This window comes from Prionailurus bengalensis, chromosome D1 (genome assembly GCF_016509475.1).
Source record: "Prionailurus bengalensis isolate Pbe53 chromosome D1, Fcat_Pben_1.1_paternal_pri, whole genome shotgun sequence".
NCBI classification, from domain to species: Eukaryota; Metazoa; Chordata; class Mammalia; order Carnivora; family Felidae; genus Prionailurus; species Prionailurus bengalensis.
In genome coordinates, this window is record NC_057346.1 from 8,409,358 (window position 1) to 8,422,162 (window position 12,805).

At 40.8% G+C, this 12,805-nt stretch overlaps 1 pseudogene; it reads right to left on the minus strand.

The window, feature by feature from the left end:
• Window positions 1-9,200: 9,200 nt before the first annotated feature.
• LOC122484627 lies at window positions 9,201-9,339 on the minus strand (annotated as a pseudogene).
• Window positions 9,340-12,805: the final 3,466 nt, after the last annotated feature.

The window sequence follows — 12,805 nt, forward strand, 5'->3', positions numbered from 1 at the left end:
TTCTCCTCCTCTTCTATTAAGACACCGGCCCTGGGGCACTGGGGTGGCTCAGTTGGTTAAGCATCTGACTGTTGATTCCGGCTCAGGTCGTGATCTCACCGTCCCTGAGTCTGAGTCCCAGGTCCGGCTCTGTGCTACCAGGTCGAGCTGTGCAGAGCCTACTTGGGATTCTCTCTCTCCCTCTCTCTCTCTGCCCCTCCCCTGCTCTCTCTCACTCTCTCTCTCTCTCTCTCTCTCTCAAAATAGATAAGCATTAAAAAAAGACAACAGCCTTATTGGATTAGGGGTCCACTCTAATGACCTCCTTTGACCTTATTACCTCCTTATAGACCCTGTCTCCAACTACATTCACATTGGAAGGTAGGACTTTAACATAGGACTTTTGATAGGACACACTTCTCTCCATAGCGCTCTGGCAAGGAGAGATGCCGAGGGAATGAACCAGAGGCTACACAGAGACTTTTGACTCAATGTGCAATGCTTTTAATTTAAAAAAGCAAAAACAAAAACTGAAACAAGCATGAAAAAATGTTGAGATCTGACTCACAAGTAGGAGATACGTGAGCCTCTGTGCTGAAAATTTAAAAAGGGAAGGGAGGAAGGAAAGAAAGAAAAGAGAAAGAAAGAAAGAAAGAAAGAAAGAAAGAAAGAAAGAAAGAAAGAAGAAAGGAGAGGAGAGGAGAGGAGAGGAGAGGAGAAAGAAAGAAAGAAAGAAAGAAAGAAAGAAAGAAGAAAGGAGAGGAGAGGAGAGGAGAGGAGAAAAGAAGAAAGAAAGAAAGAAAGAAAGAAAGAAAGAAAGAAAGAAAGAAAGAAGAAAGGAGAGGAGAGGAGAGGAGAAAGAAAGAAAGAAAGAAAGAAAGAAAGAAAGAAAGAAAGAAAGAGAAAGAAAGAAAGAAAGAAAGAAAGAAAGAAAGAAAGAAAGAAAGAAAGAAAGAAAGAAAAATTTATTTCTCTAGAAGGTCAGCTCCATTTTGGCAAGGATTTATTTGTTCTGTTCCCTGTTGTGTCCTCACTGCTTAGAACACTGCCCAGTGCAGAACTGGTATTCAGTAAATATCTGTTGAATTGAATGAAGGGAAATGAATAGAGTATTGACTAGTGTCTTCACCCCGCCTAAAATATTCAGCAACCAACACCGTGGATGTTATGTCATTCCACATGCTGTGAGAAGGCCTGTGTCCTCCCCAAGGTTTCCTGGACGTATGTGTGTTCTTACTGATACCTTTCACCTCAGTGGGCCATCCCCACTGTATTCTGTCTTCCTGGATTGAACATACAGTGTACTCCAAACAACATAGCCACATTGCTGTGCAAGGAACAGCTTACACCTGAGTGTGAGACACCCTGTTTTTCATGCTTCTAGATCACCTCTGGTGACCCAGCACCTTCTTCCGCTGTGGCGACTCTCTTCCAGCCCCCCCCCCCCCTTCCCGGGAGCTGCCTGTGCCAACTTTAAATTCCTCTCGCTTTCTTTGGCAGAAGCAGGTCAGATCCCTATGGTTCTGCACTTCCTTTCAGGCCCCTTGTTACGTGGGCGTTGACTTCCATGACCAACCAGTCTGTTTCTGCATTTTTACTAAAGGAAAGAAACATTAGCCTAAGCACAGGGAGGTTTGCGGTGTGTTAAGCAGGTGGGTCCGGGGAGTCCTCGTTGAAACTGTGAGATTTCAGCGAACGCTTGAAGGCAGTGGGGTGGCTGGCCATAGGTTTTCTGGAGGAAGAAGCTTCCCGTAAGGTAGAGCAAAATTGCTGCAGCAGGAGAGGGTCCGGGGCCTTCAGGGAGCCTTGAGCAAGGAGGAGGGAGCAGGGGACATGGGAAGGGAAGGGGACGCTGATCCCCATAGCGCTAAAGCTGGTCCCAAATGCTGTGGACTCAGACTTCTACTCTGAGTCGAATGGAGCCATTTATGGGTGGGGAGCCAGAGAAGTGATACGATCTGATTTGAGTGTTCAAAGGCCTCTGCCTGAACAGGCTGGGAGAGTGTCTGGGGTGCAGAACAGCTAGTACAGGATGTTGGAGCCAAAGCAGAGGATCCCAGGCAGGGAAGCCTGGCGAGGGGAGTCAGAGCCGCGAGTAGGAGAGAAGGAGGGTGAGTGGTGGTATCTCCAAAAGAGAACCAGAATTCTTTGGGAAAAACTTCCCGAGTCCAAGGGCCAGACAGGGCAAGTACAGGTGAGTCTGGAACATCTTGTGCCAAAAAAAAAAAAAAAAAAAAAAACCAACAAACAAGAGAGTGTTAAAAAAATGTTGGGCACATGGCAAAAGGATCCAGAAGCCAGCTGGAAAGAGTTCCCGCTAACCAAATTAGGGACGATTTGAGCATTAAAATAAGTCGTGGTGGCCATATGTAACATAGGAATCAAATGGCAGCATAAATAAAATGTAAAACATTCTAAGTTAAAAATTAAACAGAATTGGAAACTGTGAGCCCATACTGATACAAAAAGAATACATAAATGTCAAGTGTGTTGAGGAAAGGAATATGTACGTGGCTGTCAAGTACTTCCAAGCAAAATACTTACTAATTACAGAGGACACAATAATAACTTTATAGTGGAGAAGCTTGGCAGACACTCCCTGATCAAATTGAAACTCATCAGTAATGGAACAAATTGAAGTCATATACCACCTGATAGGACGTAATGAGAAAAACACAGCTCACTTCTGTAATATTCCCGTAGAGCTGTATAATTTGAATCTGTTTATGAGGAAACACGGGACAGACCCTTACTGAGAAACAGTTTGCAGAATAGCTGTTCTGTGATCTTCAACAATATGAATGCCTTGAAAGTCAAGGACATCTGAGAAACTGCTGAAACTAAAGTTGTCTGAAGAAACGTGACAACTAAGTGCAACACAGGATATAAAACTGGATCCTTTTGTTATGAAAGGCATTATTGGGACCAAATTAGTGAAACATAAACGTGGCCGGAGGATTAAGTTATAGGGACATAGCATGGTTAGTTCCCTGATTTTCCTGGTTGTGTTGTTACACAGGACAATGTCCTTGTCCGTAGGAAATACATACTAAGGTATTTGGGGAGGGTGGGGGTGGTGATGAGGCATCAGGTCAGTAACGTGTGCACAAATGGTTCGGGAAAAATAAGTTCTTTGTACTGAACTTGCACCTTTTCTGTAACTTTGCGATCATTTCAAACTAAAATAATAATAATAATAAAGCCGAAAGAAGGCTCAATGCTGAGGCCCTTGGGAGGCTAGGACTCACCTGGACTGGTGAACATGGGGATGGTTCCAAGCAGATTGTAGTTCTGGAAGGAGGGGTCAGATGGCAGAGCTATATAAGTAGGAGTACAACGTATTGAATATTCTGCATGATTTCCTGGTGGATTAGATGTAAGGAGGTATTCGAGAATCCAGGGTGGGCCCAAGTAACTGGAAAGATGGAGGTAACATCAGCTGAGACAGAAACAGGTAAGCTACAAGAAGAGTGGATTTGAGACTGGGTAAGGCAAGAAAGAATAGGAGTTCGGTTCTGGACACGTTGATTTCATGTGACTATTGGACATCCAAGTGGAGATACCAAGTGGGCCTTTGAAAAGACAAATCTGGAGCGCAGGAGAGAAAAGCTTGTGATGAGGTATAGATTTGGAAACAGGCAACATATAAGTGGTATTTAAGCCACGGATCTGGGTGAGGTCATCAAGGAGAGAGGCATCTGGGTGGCTCAGTCCGTTGAGCACCCAACTTCAGCTCAGGTCATGATCTCACAGCTCGTGAGTTCAAACCCCACGTTGGTCTCTGTACTGACAACTCAGAGCCTGGGGCCTGCTTCACATTCTGTGTCTCCTCTCTCTCTCCCTGTCTTTCTGTGTCTGCCCCTCCCCTCTCCCCTGCTCCCGCTCTGTCTCTCTCAAAAATAAAAATAAGCTTTAAAAAAAAAAGGACATAGGAGAGAAGAGAGAAAATAAAGGAGAAAAAAAAGAACCATATCCATGGGCTTATACACATAATCCCCCAATATTTATTACTTTGCAAAAAGAATACAGCAGCTTTATTCCTGATGGCCAAAATTTGGAGACAACCAAGGTGTTTTTCAGTAGCTGAGTGGATAAACAAACTGACAAGGAAATACTATTCAGGGCAAAAAGGAAATGAGCCATCAATTCATGAAAAGACCTGGTGGAATCTTAAGTGCATATTAGGTGAAAGAAGCTGATCTGAAAAGGCAACATGTTGTATGATTCCAACTATATGACATTCTGGAAAACACGAAGACACTAAAAAGTTCAGTGTTTGCCAAGGGCTGGGGACCAGGGAGGAAAGGGATGAATAAGAGGAACACAGAGGATTTATAGGTCAGTGAAGCTATTCTGTAGGATCCTGTAATGGTGGATAATATGTCACAGATTTGTCCAAACTCATAGAATGTGCAACAACACATTCTAGAGTGAACCCTAATATAAGCTATGGACTTTGGCTGATAACGATGTATCAGTGTCATGTCATCAGTTGTAACAAAAGTACTGTTCTGGTGGGGGATGTTGATAATGGGGGGCTGTTCATGTGTGGGGGCAAGAGGTATATGAGAACTTTATTTACTTTCTGCTCAATTTTGCTATGAACCTAAAACTCCTCTTTTGAAAAGTCAAAAAAAAAGAAAATATTATAATAAGAGAAATATTCCATTTTTTTATTTACCACATCAAAACTTTAGTTCTGATAAAGTGGACAATATTCTACAAAGAATACTTATGTCCTGAAGACACCCAGAGAAGAAGAGAGGGCGATTTGTCATGCTTGCTTTAAAATTACATTCTCAGGGCACCTGGGTGGCGCAGTCGGTTAAGCGTCCGACTTCAGCCAGGTCACGATCTCGCAGCCAGGGAGTTCGAGTCCCGCGTCGGGCTCTGGGCTGATGGCTCAGAGCCTGGAGCCTGTTTCCGATTCTGTGTCTCCCTCTCTCTCTGCCCCTCCCCCGTTCATGCTCTGTCTCTCTCTGTCCCAAAAATAAATAAACGTTGAAAAAAAAATTTTTTTTTTTAAATTACATTCTCCGTTGGGGCACCTGGGTGGCTCCGTCAGTTAAGTGTCTGACTTTGGCTCAGGATATGACCTCATGGCTCGTGAGTTCGAGCCCCACATCAGGCTCTGTGCTGACAGGTCAGAGCGTGGAGCCTGCTTCAGATTCTACGTCTCCCTCTCTGTCTGCCCTTTCCCCGCTTATGCTCTCTCTCTCTCTCTGAAAAATAAATAAGCATTTAAAAAAATTAAAATTAGGGGCGCCTGGATGGCTCGGTCGGTTAAGCGTCCGACTTCGGCTCAGGTCATGATCTCACGGTCCATGAGTTCGAGCCCCGCGTCGGGCTCTGTGCTGACAGCTCAGAGCCTGGAGCCTGCTTCAGATTCTGTGTCTCCCTCTCTCTCTCTGCCCCTCCCCTGTTCATGCTCTGTCTCTCTCTGTCTCAAAAATAAATAAACGTTAAAAAAATTTTTTTAATTAAAATTAGATTCTCCATCTTTTTCAAATGCCACCTGTTTATAAGATAATCAATGTCTTGTATTGGCCTGAACTGTCCTGGATTTTACCTTCTTGTCCCAGGTGGCTCTCTGTCTAGGATTCTAACCCAGATCATGTCTTGTGAGCCGTGCCAAAAGCTGCCTAATTCTAGGACACAAATGTCAATCTCGTCTTTTGACTGGGAATCTGAAATCAGAAATACGGAAAAAGGAAGGGAATATTTTTCCAGATTTTCACATAGTAGACAATAGTAGACGTAGGGGAAAATAGTAGACATGTAATCAATATTGATTGAGAGAACACAGTAGACGTAGAATTGATATTAACTCAATGATTCAAAGAGCATGTTTATTAATTCGTAGGGTAAGTGAACAGCTCAGTTTATAGTCAGTGCTTGCTTTCTTACTAAATTTCGCTTTCTTACTAAATTTCCTACCAAAGAGGACATTTTGCTTTGGATATTTATCCAACATTTAAATACTTTAAACATCCTTGTTTGAACATCTTATTCCTCCTTGTTTTCTCATTTTTCCATTATTGTCAATAATGTCATTCTGATCTTATGTGATGGTATCTGTGGCACTCCATGTACCCCGACAGTGCAGCAAAGAGTTCAAGTCAAGAGACTCTTGAGCAATAGAGGGCAAAGTCGTGGCCTGAGCCAACAGAACACTTGCTCCCCGAACAGTTCAGTCTATGGCCTGATTCACCACGAAGTCTCAAGCCATTTGTTAAAATGCAGAATTTCAGGGATCTTTGAGGGAGGAAGTGGGTGTTTAAAAAAAAAATCCTGATTAAAAGAAATCAATTTGAGACGAATCACACATGTACCTATAAAGGCCAGAACTGTAAAGCTTCTTTAAGAAAACATAGGAAAAAGGGGCATCTGGGTGGCTCAGTTGGTTAAGCGTCCAACTTTGGCTCAGGTTCTAATCTCACCATCTGTAAGTTCAAGCCCCGCATTGGGCTCTGTGCTGACAGCTCACAGCCTGGAACCCACTTCAGATTCTGTGTCTCCCTCTCTCTCTGATCTTCCCCCAGTCGCACTCTGTGTGTCTCTCTCTCAAAAGTAAATAAACATTAAAAAAATTTTTTTGAAGAAATCATAGAAAAATATCTTCTGAAATGTTAGGAGTAAGCTAACATTTCTTGAAAGGGACAAAAAATGTATTAATAAAATATTAGTAAATTGGATTTCATCAAAACTTAAATTTCTACTCTTCAAAAAGCACCATTAGAGAAAACAGGTAAGCCACAGAATGAGGGAGACAATATATTCATGGTATCAGTATATTGACAGAGTATATTTGTATGCAAAATATAAAAATATCCCCTAAAAATCAATGATACAAAGATAACCAATTTAAAAATGGCAGAAGATTTAAATAGTCCCTTAAGGAAAAAAAGATACATGAGTGGCCAATAAGCCCATGAAAACGTGCTCAATGTGATCAAGGAAATATTAATTAATACCACAAGGAGACAACAGTTCCTTTACACTAGAATGGCTTAATCAGAGACTGGATACACCAACTATTGGTGTGGATGTGGAGTAGCCAGAACAATCACGTTGCTGGTGGATATGCAAAATGATACAACTACTTTGGAGAACTCTCTGGCAGTTTCTTAGAAAGGTAAATACATATTTACCTATGAGCTGGTAACTCCACTCCTAGGTATTTACCAAAGAGAAGCAAAGTCTCAAAGTTTGTTCACACACACACACACACACACACACACACACATTTTTATAAGAATGTTTATAGAAACCTTACTTATAACAGCCAAATAGTGGAAACAAATCCATCAACAGAAAAATACAAAAACAAATTGTGGCATATGTATACAATGGAATAGTACTCAGAAATAAAAAGGAGCAAGTACTGATACAGCAATTACAAGTATGAAGCTCACAGACATGATGTTGAGTGAAAGAAACCAGACACAACAGAATGCATACTGTGTGTGTATCCATTTAAACAACACCAAAGGCAGGAAAAACCAATCAATTGGTATCCAAGTCACAAAGTGGATGCCTCTGGGAAAGGGTGGAATTGACTGGAAAGGGTTATGAGGGAATTTTATGAGGTCATGGTAACATTCTATACCTTATTTTGGGTGGTGGTTAAGTGAGTAAATGCAATTGTCAAAACTCAACGAACTGAACCCTTAAGATTTGTGCATGGTACTATATGTACATTATGTAGCAATTTTTTAAACGTGACTTTTTTTAAAAAAGAATGCTAGGATAAAACTGGAAGAAAACTTCCTTTATTTGATGGAGAGTATGTTCCTGCAATGCACAGCAAACAGCATACTTAACTGAGAAATATTGGAAGCATTTCCTTTAAATTCAAACATAAAGCAAGGATTTTTAATACCACTGTTATTTAACATTATCCTAGAGTTGTTTGTCAAATAATATTGCAAAAAAAAAGAAAGAAAGAAGATGTATAAATATTGTAAAAGAAAAGACAAACTTCCCATTTGCCAATGATTGTCTATCTAAAAAATTAAAGAGAGTCAACTGAAAACCTATTAAAACTAACAGAAATTTTAGTAGGAGGGTCAGACATAAGATCAATATATATAAACAAAATTTTTTTCAACGTTTATTTATTTTTGGGACAGAGAGAGCCAGAGCATGAACGGGGGAGGGGCAGAGAGAGAGGGAGACACAGAATCGGAAACAGGCTCCAGGCTCCGAGCCATCAGCCCAGAGCCCGACGCGGGGCTCGAACTCATGGACCGCGAGATCGTGACCTGGCTGAAGTCGGACGCTTAACCGACTGTGCCACCCAGGCGCCCCAGATCAATATATATAAAAACCAATTTTATTTCTAGTTCCTTAATAATTTCACAACATAATGAAAAACTATCCATTCACAATAGAATCAAAACTGTAAAGTAGCTATGAGAAAACCTGTCAAGAAAAACAAAAGAAAACGATGAAGAAATATTAAGAAAGAAGGATTTAAAAAAAAAAAGACCAAAATAAAAAACATCGTAAGTTTCTGGATGGAAAAACTCAAAGTTGAAATTGAAAAAAATGCCCATTTTCCCCAATTAATCCATAAATTTAACATAATACAGGATAAAGCCTCAGAAAGAATTTCATAAATCTTAACTTTACTGCTAAATTTCATATGATAAAGAAAATAGGGGCGCCTGGGTGGCGCAGTCGGTTAAGCGTCCGACTTCGGCCAGGTCACGATCTCGCGGTCCGTGAGTTCGAGCCCCGCGTCGGGCTCTGGGCTGATGGCTCAGAGCCTGGAGCCTGTTTCTGATTCTGTGTCTCCCTCTCTCTCTGCCACTCCCCCGTTCATGCTCTGTCTCTCTCTGTCCCAAAAATAAATAAAAAACGTTGAAAAAAAAAAAAAGAAAAGAAAATAATTACAATCGCCAAGATTAAGAAACAAAGAATTGTAAGAGGATAGGTGTCTCCTAGATTATTCTCTGAAATATTTGGAAGCCATAGTGATTACATTAACGTGATTTGGATGTAGAAATATATAGATAAATAAAACAGAATAAAACAGAAACGGACTCACATATAAAAAGAACTTCAAAATATTCCGTAAAGATGGCATCAGAATCAGTTCGGAGAGGATATACTCATTGAACAAATGACCTGAGGATAAATATCTGTATTTGGAAAAAATAAAATAAAACTAGACCCTTATTTCAAATTATACATAGAAAGTAACAGCAAATGTAATCGAGAGCTTAAAGGTGAAAAAAAAATTTAAATATTACACTAAAACAACAACAACAACAAAAAATAAGGGCCTCCTGGGTGGCTCAATCAGTTAAACATCTGATTCTTCACTTGATCTTAGCCAAAAGGCCGAGAAGCGATAAAACATCTGATTCTTGATTTCAGCTCAGGTCATGGTCTCATGGTTCATGGGATCCAGCCCCACTGATTGTTCAGAACCTGCTTAGGATTCTCTCTGTCCCTCCGCCTGCTCATACACTCTCTCTCTCTCTCTCTCTCTCTCTCTCTCTCTCTCTCTCTCTGTCTGTCTCTCTCTCTCAGAATAATTAAGCATAAAAAAAAAGCAGGGGCACCTGGGTGGCTCAGTCGGTTAAGCGTCCCACAGGGGCTCAGGTCATGATCTCACAGTTTGTGGGCTTGAGCCCCACGTCGGGCTCTGTGCTGACAGCTCAGAGCCTGGAGCCTGTTTCGGATTCTGTGTCTCCCTCTCTCTCTGCCCTGCCCCTGTTCACGCTGTGTCTCTGTCTCGAAAGTAAATAAACATTTAAAAAAAAATCGGATTTGTAATCTTAAAACTGAAAAGGCCTTCCTAAGTTATAAACACAAGAATTCAAAATGGGAAAGATTGATTTAATTAAATAAAGTTTAAAAACTTCTTAATGATGACATTGACCATAAATAAAGTAAAAAGACAGTAGTGGTAGAAAATAATAGAACACAAAACACATAGAGAATTACTATCCAATAGTGGCAGAAAAGCTATAAATGGCCCATCAAAACCTATCAAAAGGTGTCTAACCAGTAATAATCAAGGAAATACATATTAATATAATATCATATTTCCACCATCAGTTAGTAAGAATTTAAAAGATTTATACTACCTGCTACAAGCAAGGATGCAGGAAACTCGGCACTATTAGTAGATAAATTGGTAAACTCTTTTGAAGGGAATTTGATGGCACTTAATGAAATTTTAAATGCACATTCCTCTGGTCTAGCTATTACATTTCTAGGAATTTATTTTGCAAAAATTTTGCCCATGTGTACAGATAAATATGCATTAGAATCTTCAGGACTATCCAAAACATTTAAAAATAGAACTACCTATTAATAAGGGAATTAATAAGTGAACGGTTAAATAAACCACGAAACAATCATATGGAACTACTTAGTCTGCTATCACCAGAATGAGGCAGACCAAATTTTTTGACACGCAAAAATCTCACACGTATGGTGCGATTTGTAGAGCAATGTATACAGAATGAGTGTATTTACACATTAAAGTAAATACGTGCGCGTGTGTGTGTGTGTGTGTGTGTGTGTGTAATATAAATGTTCAGAAGAAGACTGGCGAATATGCTTCAAATTGTTATTTTTATTTTTAAGTGAAAGCAGAGTTTATTGAAGATGTATCTAATAGAGACAGAGATACAGGCAGAGAGTCCAGGAGACTCAGAAAGGAAAAGAGCATGTCCTGAGGTCTGGGGTTTTTTACTGGCAATCGTAGTCTGGGGTACGTGTCCTCTTAGACATCCAGCTACTGGTCAGAACAAGGACAGGGTCCAGGTGTCCTCGATAAGTCATGCATTCCCTCAAGTCAGGGGTCTTTGCATCAAGGTGTTTGGAGTCCACGTTCTTGGAGACCATTTATGACAACCTCGCTCAGTCATTCTTTGGATGTTATCTCTGGCGCTGGAAGACTCCAGAGATATCATTATCTCTTTGTCCCTTACACAGAGGTGGTATGCTATTTGCATGACAAGTCATGTGTCGGGTTGGGGATGCCCTGGCAAGAATAGAAGCTGGAGCAAAGTGGGGGAGGGGGAGCCTTTTTTAACGGGATCCCTTTAGTTTCCCTGTCTCATTCCCCCGTGGGATTTTTATCCTCTTTACTCTTGAGCTGTTTAGAGGTTACTTCTGGGAAGGGTAATGGGAGTAAGTATGGATAGAGAGCTTTTAACATTTTGTTCTGTATAGGGTCTATTGTTTGAACCTTTAGTTAGGTTACACCTCTTTTATTAGATTGGACTATTTGAAATGGCTGGTGTTCTACCACTTTGACTTACAAAAGTAAAAGCTTCATAAAATTCAGCTTAAGGGAGGAAGAATTTTTTATGTGTTGCCTCTGTAATCTGTATAAGTGGATAAGAGGGGCGCCTGGGTGGCTCAGTCAGTTAAACATCTGACTCTTGATTCCGGCTCAGGTCACCGTCTCATGGTTTGTGAGTTTGAGCCCCACATGGGCTCCATGCTGACAGTGCAGAGCCTGCTTGGGATTCTCTCTCTCCCTCTCTCTCTGCCCCTGCCTGGCTTGTGTTCTCTCTCTCTCTCTCACAATAAATAAGTAAATATTTTTAAAAATAAGTGGTTAAGAAAAGGAGTGAAAGACAGAGTATGTGCATGCTTCCTTGGGACTGAGTTAATGAACAGCCTTAAACAGAACTCTAAGAATTGAGGAGGAACTGTCCAGAAAGAGGGCAGTGTTCAGTCAGTGATCACTTAAAACGGCTGCCCATTGCCCTGCTGTCCTTTCTGCTGTTTTGTCCAGGAGTTTTTTGACCTCAGCGTTGAGGAAACAGGCCCTCTTACCTCCTTCGGGCCTGTAACCCTGGCTGCTGAGTGTGACGGTGGTCTCAGCAGCACCTTCCTGTTTGGACACATCTTGACAGTTCTGCACGCTATAAATAGAAATGCCACATTTTACAAGAAGGTCTGAGAAAGGTGATAGTCGCTATTTCTACGTCTCCATTAGTAATTTTCTAAAATCATCCCGAGTTCCGTGGCAGTTTACTGTAAAAACAATGACCCAGGCATCCTATTTTTTTTTTTGCCATTACCGAAAACCCCATTAGCAATCCCATTTGAACAGACTTTTTTCCCATAACCACTGCAAACAATTCTAAATCAATCCACTTTTGTTCTTAATAGAATGTGTAGTTGTCAAAAGCCTCATTTATTTGCCTTTTTAAAAAAAAGCATGCTTTTTCATTTTCCTTGCACTAATTTACTGAGAATATATAATCTTAGTTTTAGAAAAGGAATCTCTTCTAGTCTCTTCAAAGATGACAGGTATAATAATTCACTTTTTAAAATTTTACCAAAGTAAATTTGTGTCAGGTCTGTAGGTTACATGATAGTATTGGAGCGGTGTTGATTTCCTAATTTTAATAATTGTTCTGTGGCCATGTGGCAGCAATGTTCTTGTTTTTAGGAAGTACACATCCAAGTATTTAAAGGTCAAGAATCATTGTATCTTCAACTTACTCTTAAAGATGTCAGGGAAAAAAAATTATGCACACGCACATAGAGAACACATAACATCAATAGTAAAGAAGGGCAATACTATGTCAACATGAAATTATATTAGAATAAACCTCTTTTAAAAACATTTTTTTACTGTTTTTTTTTTCAATGTTTATTTATTTTTGGGACAGAGAGAGACAGAGCATGAACGGGGGAGGGGCAGAGAGAGAGGGAGACACAGAATCGGAAACAGGCTCCAGGCTCCGGGCCATCAGCCCAGAGCCTGACGCGGGGCTCAAACCCACGGACCGCGAGATCGTGACCTGGCTGAAGGCGGACGCTCAACCGACTGGCCACCCAGGCA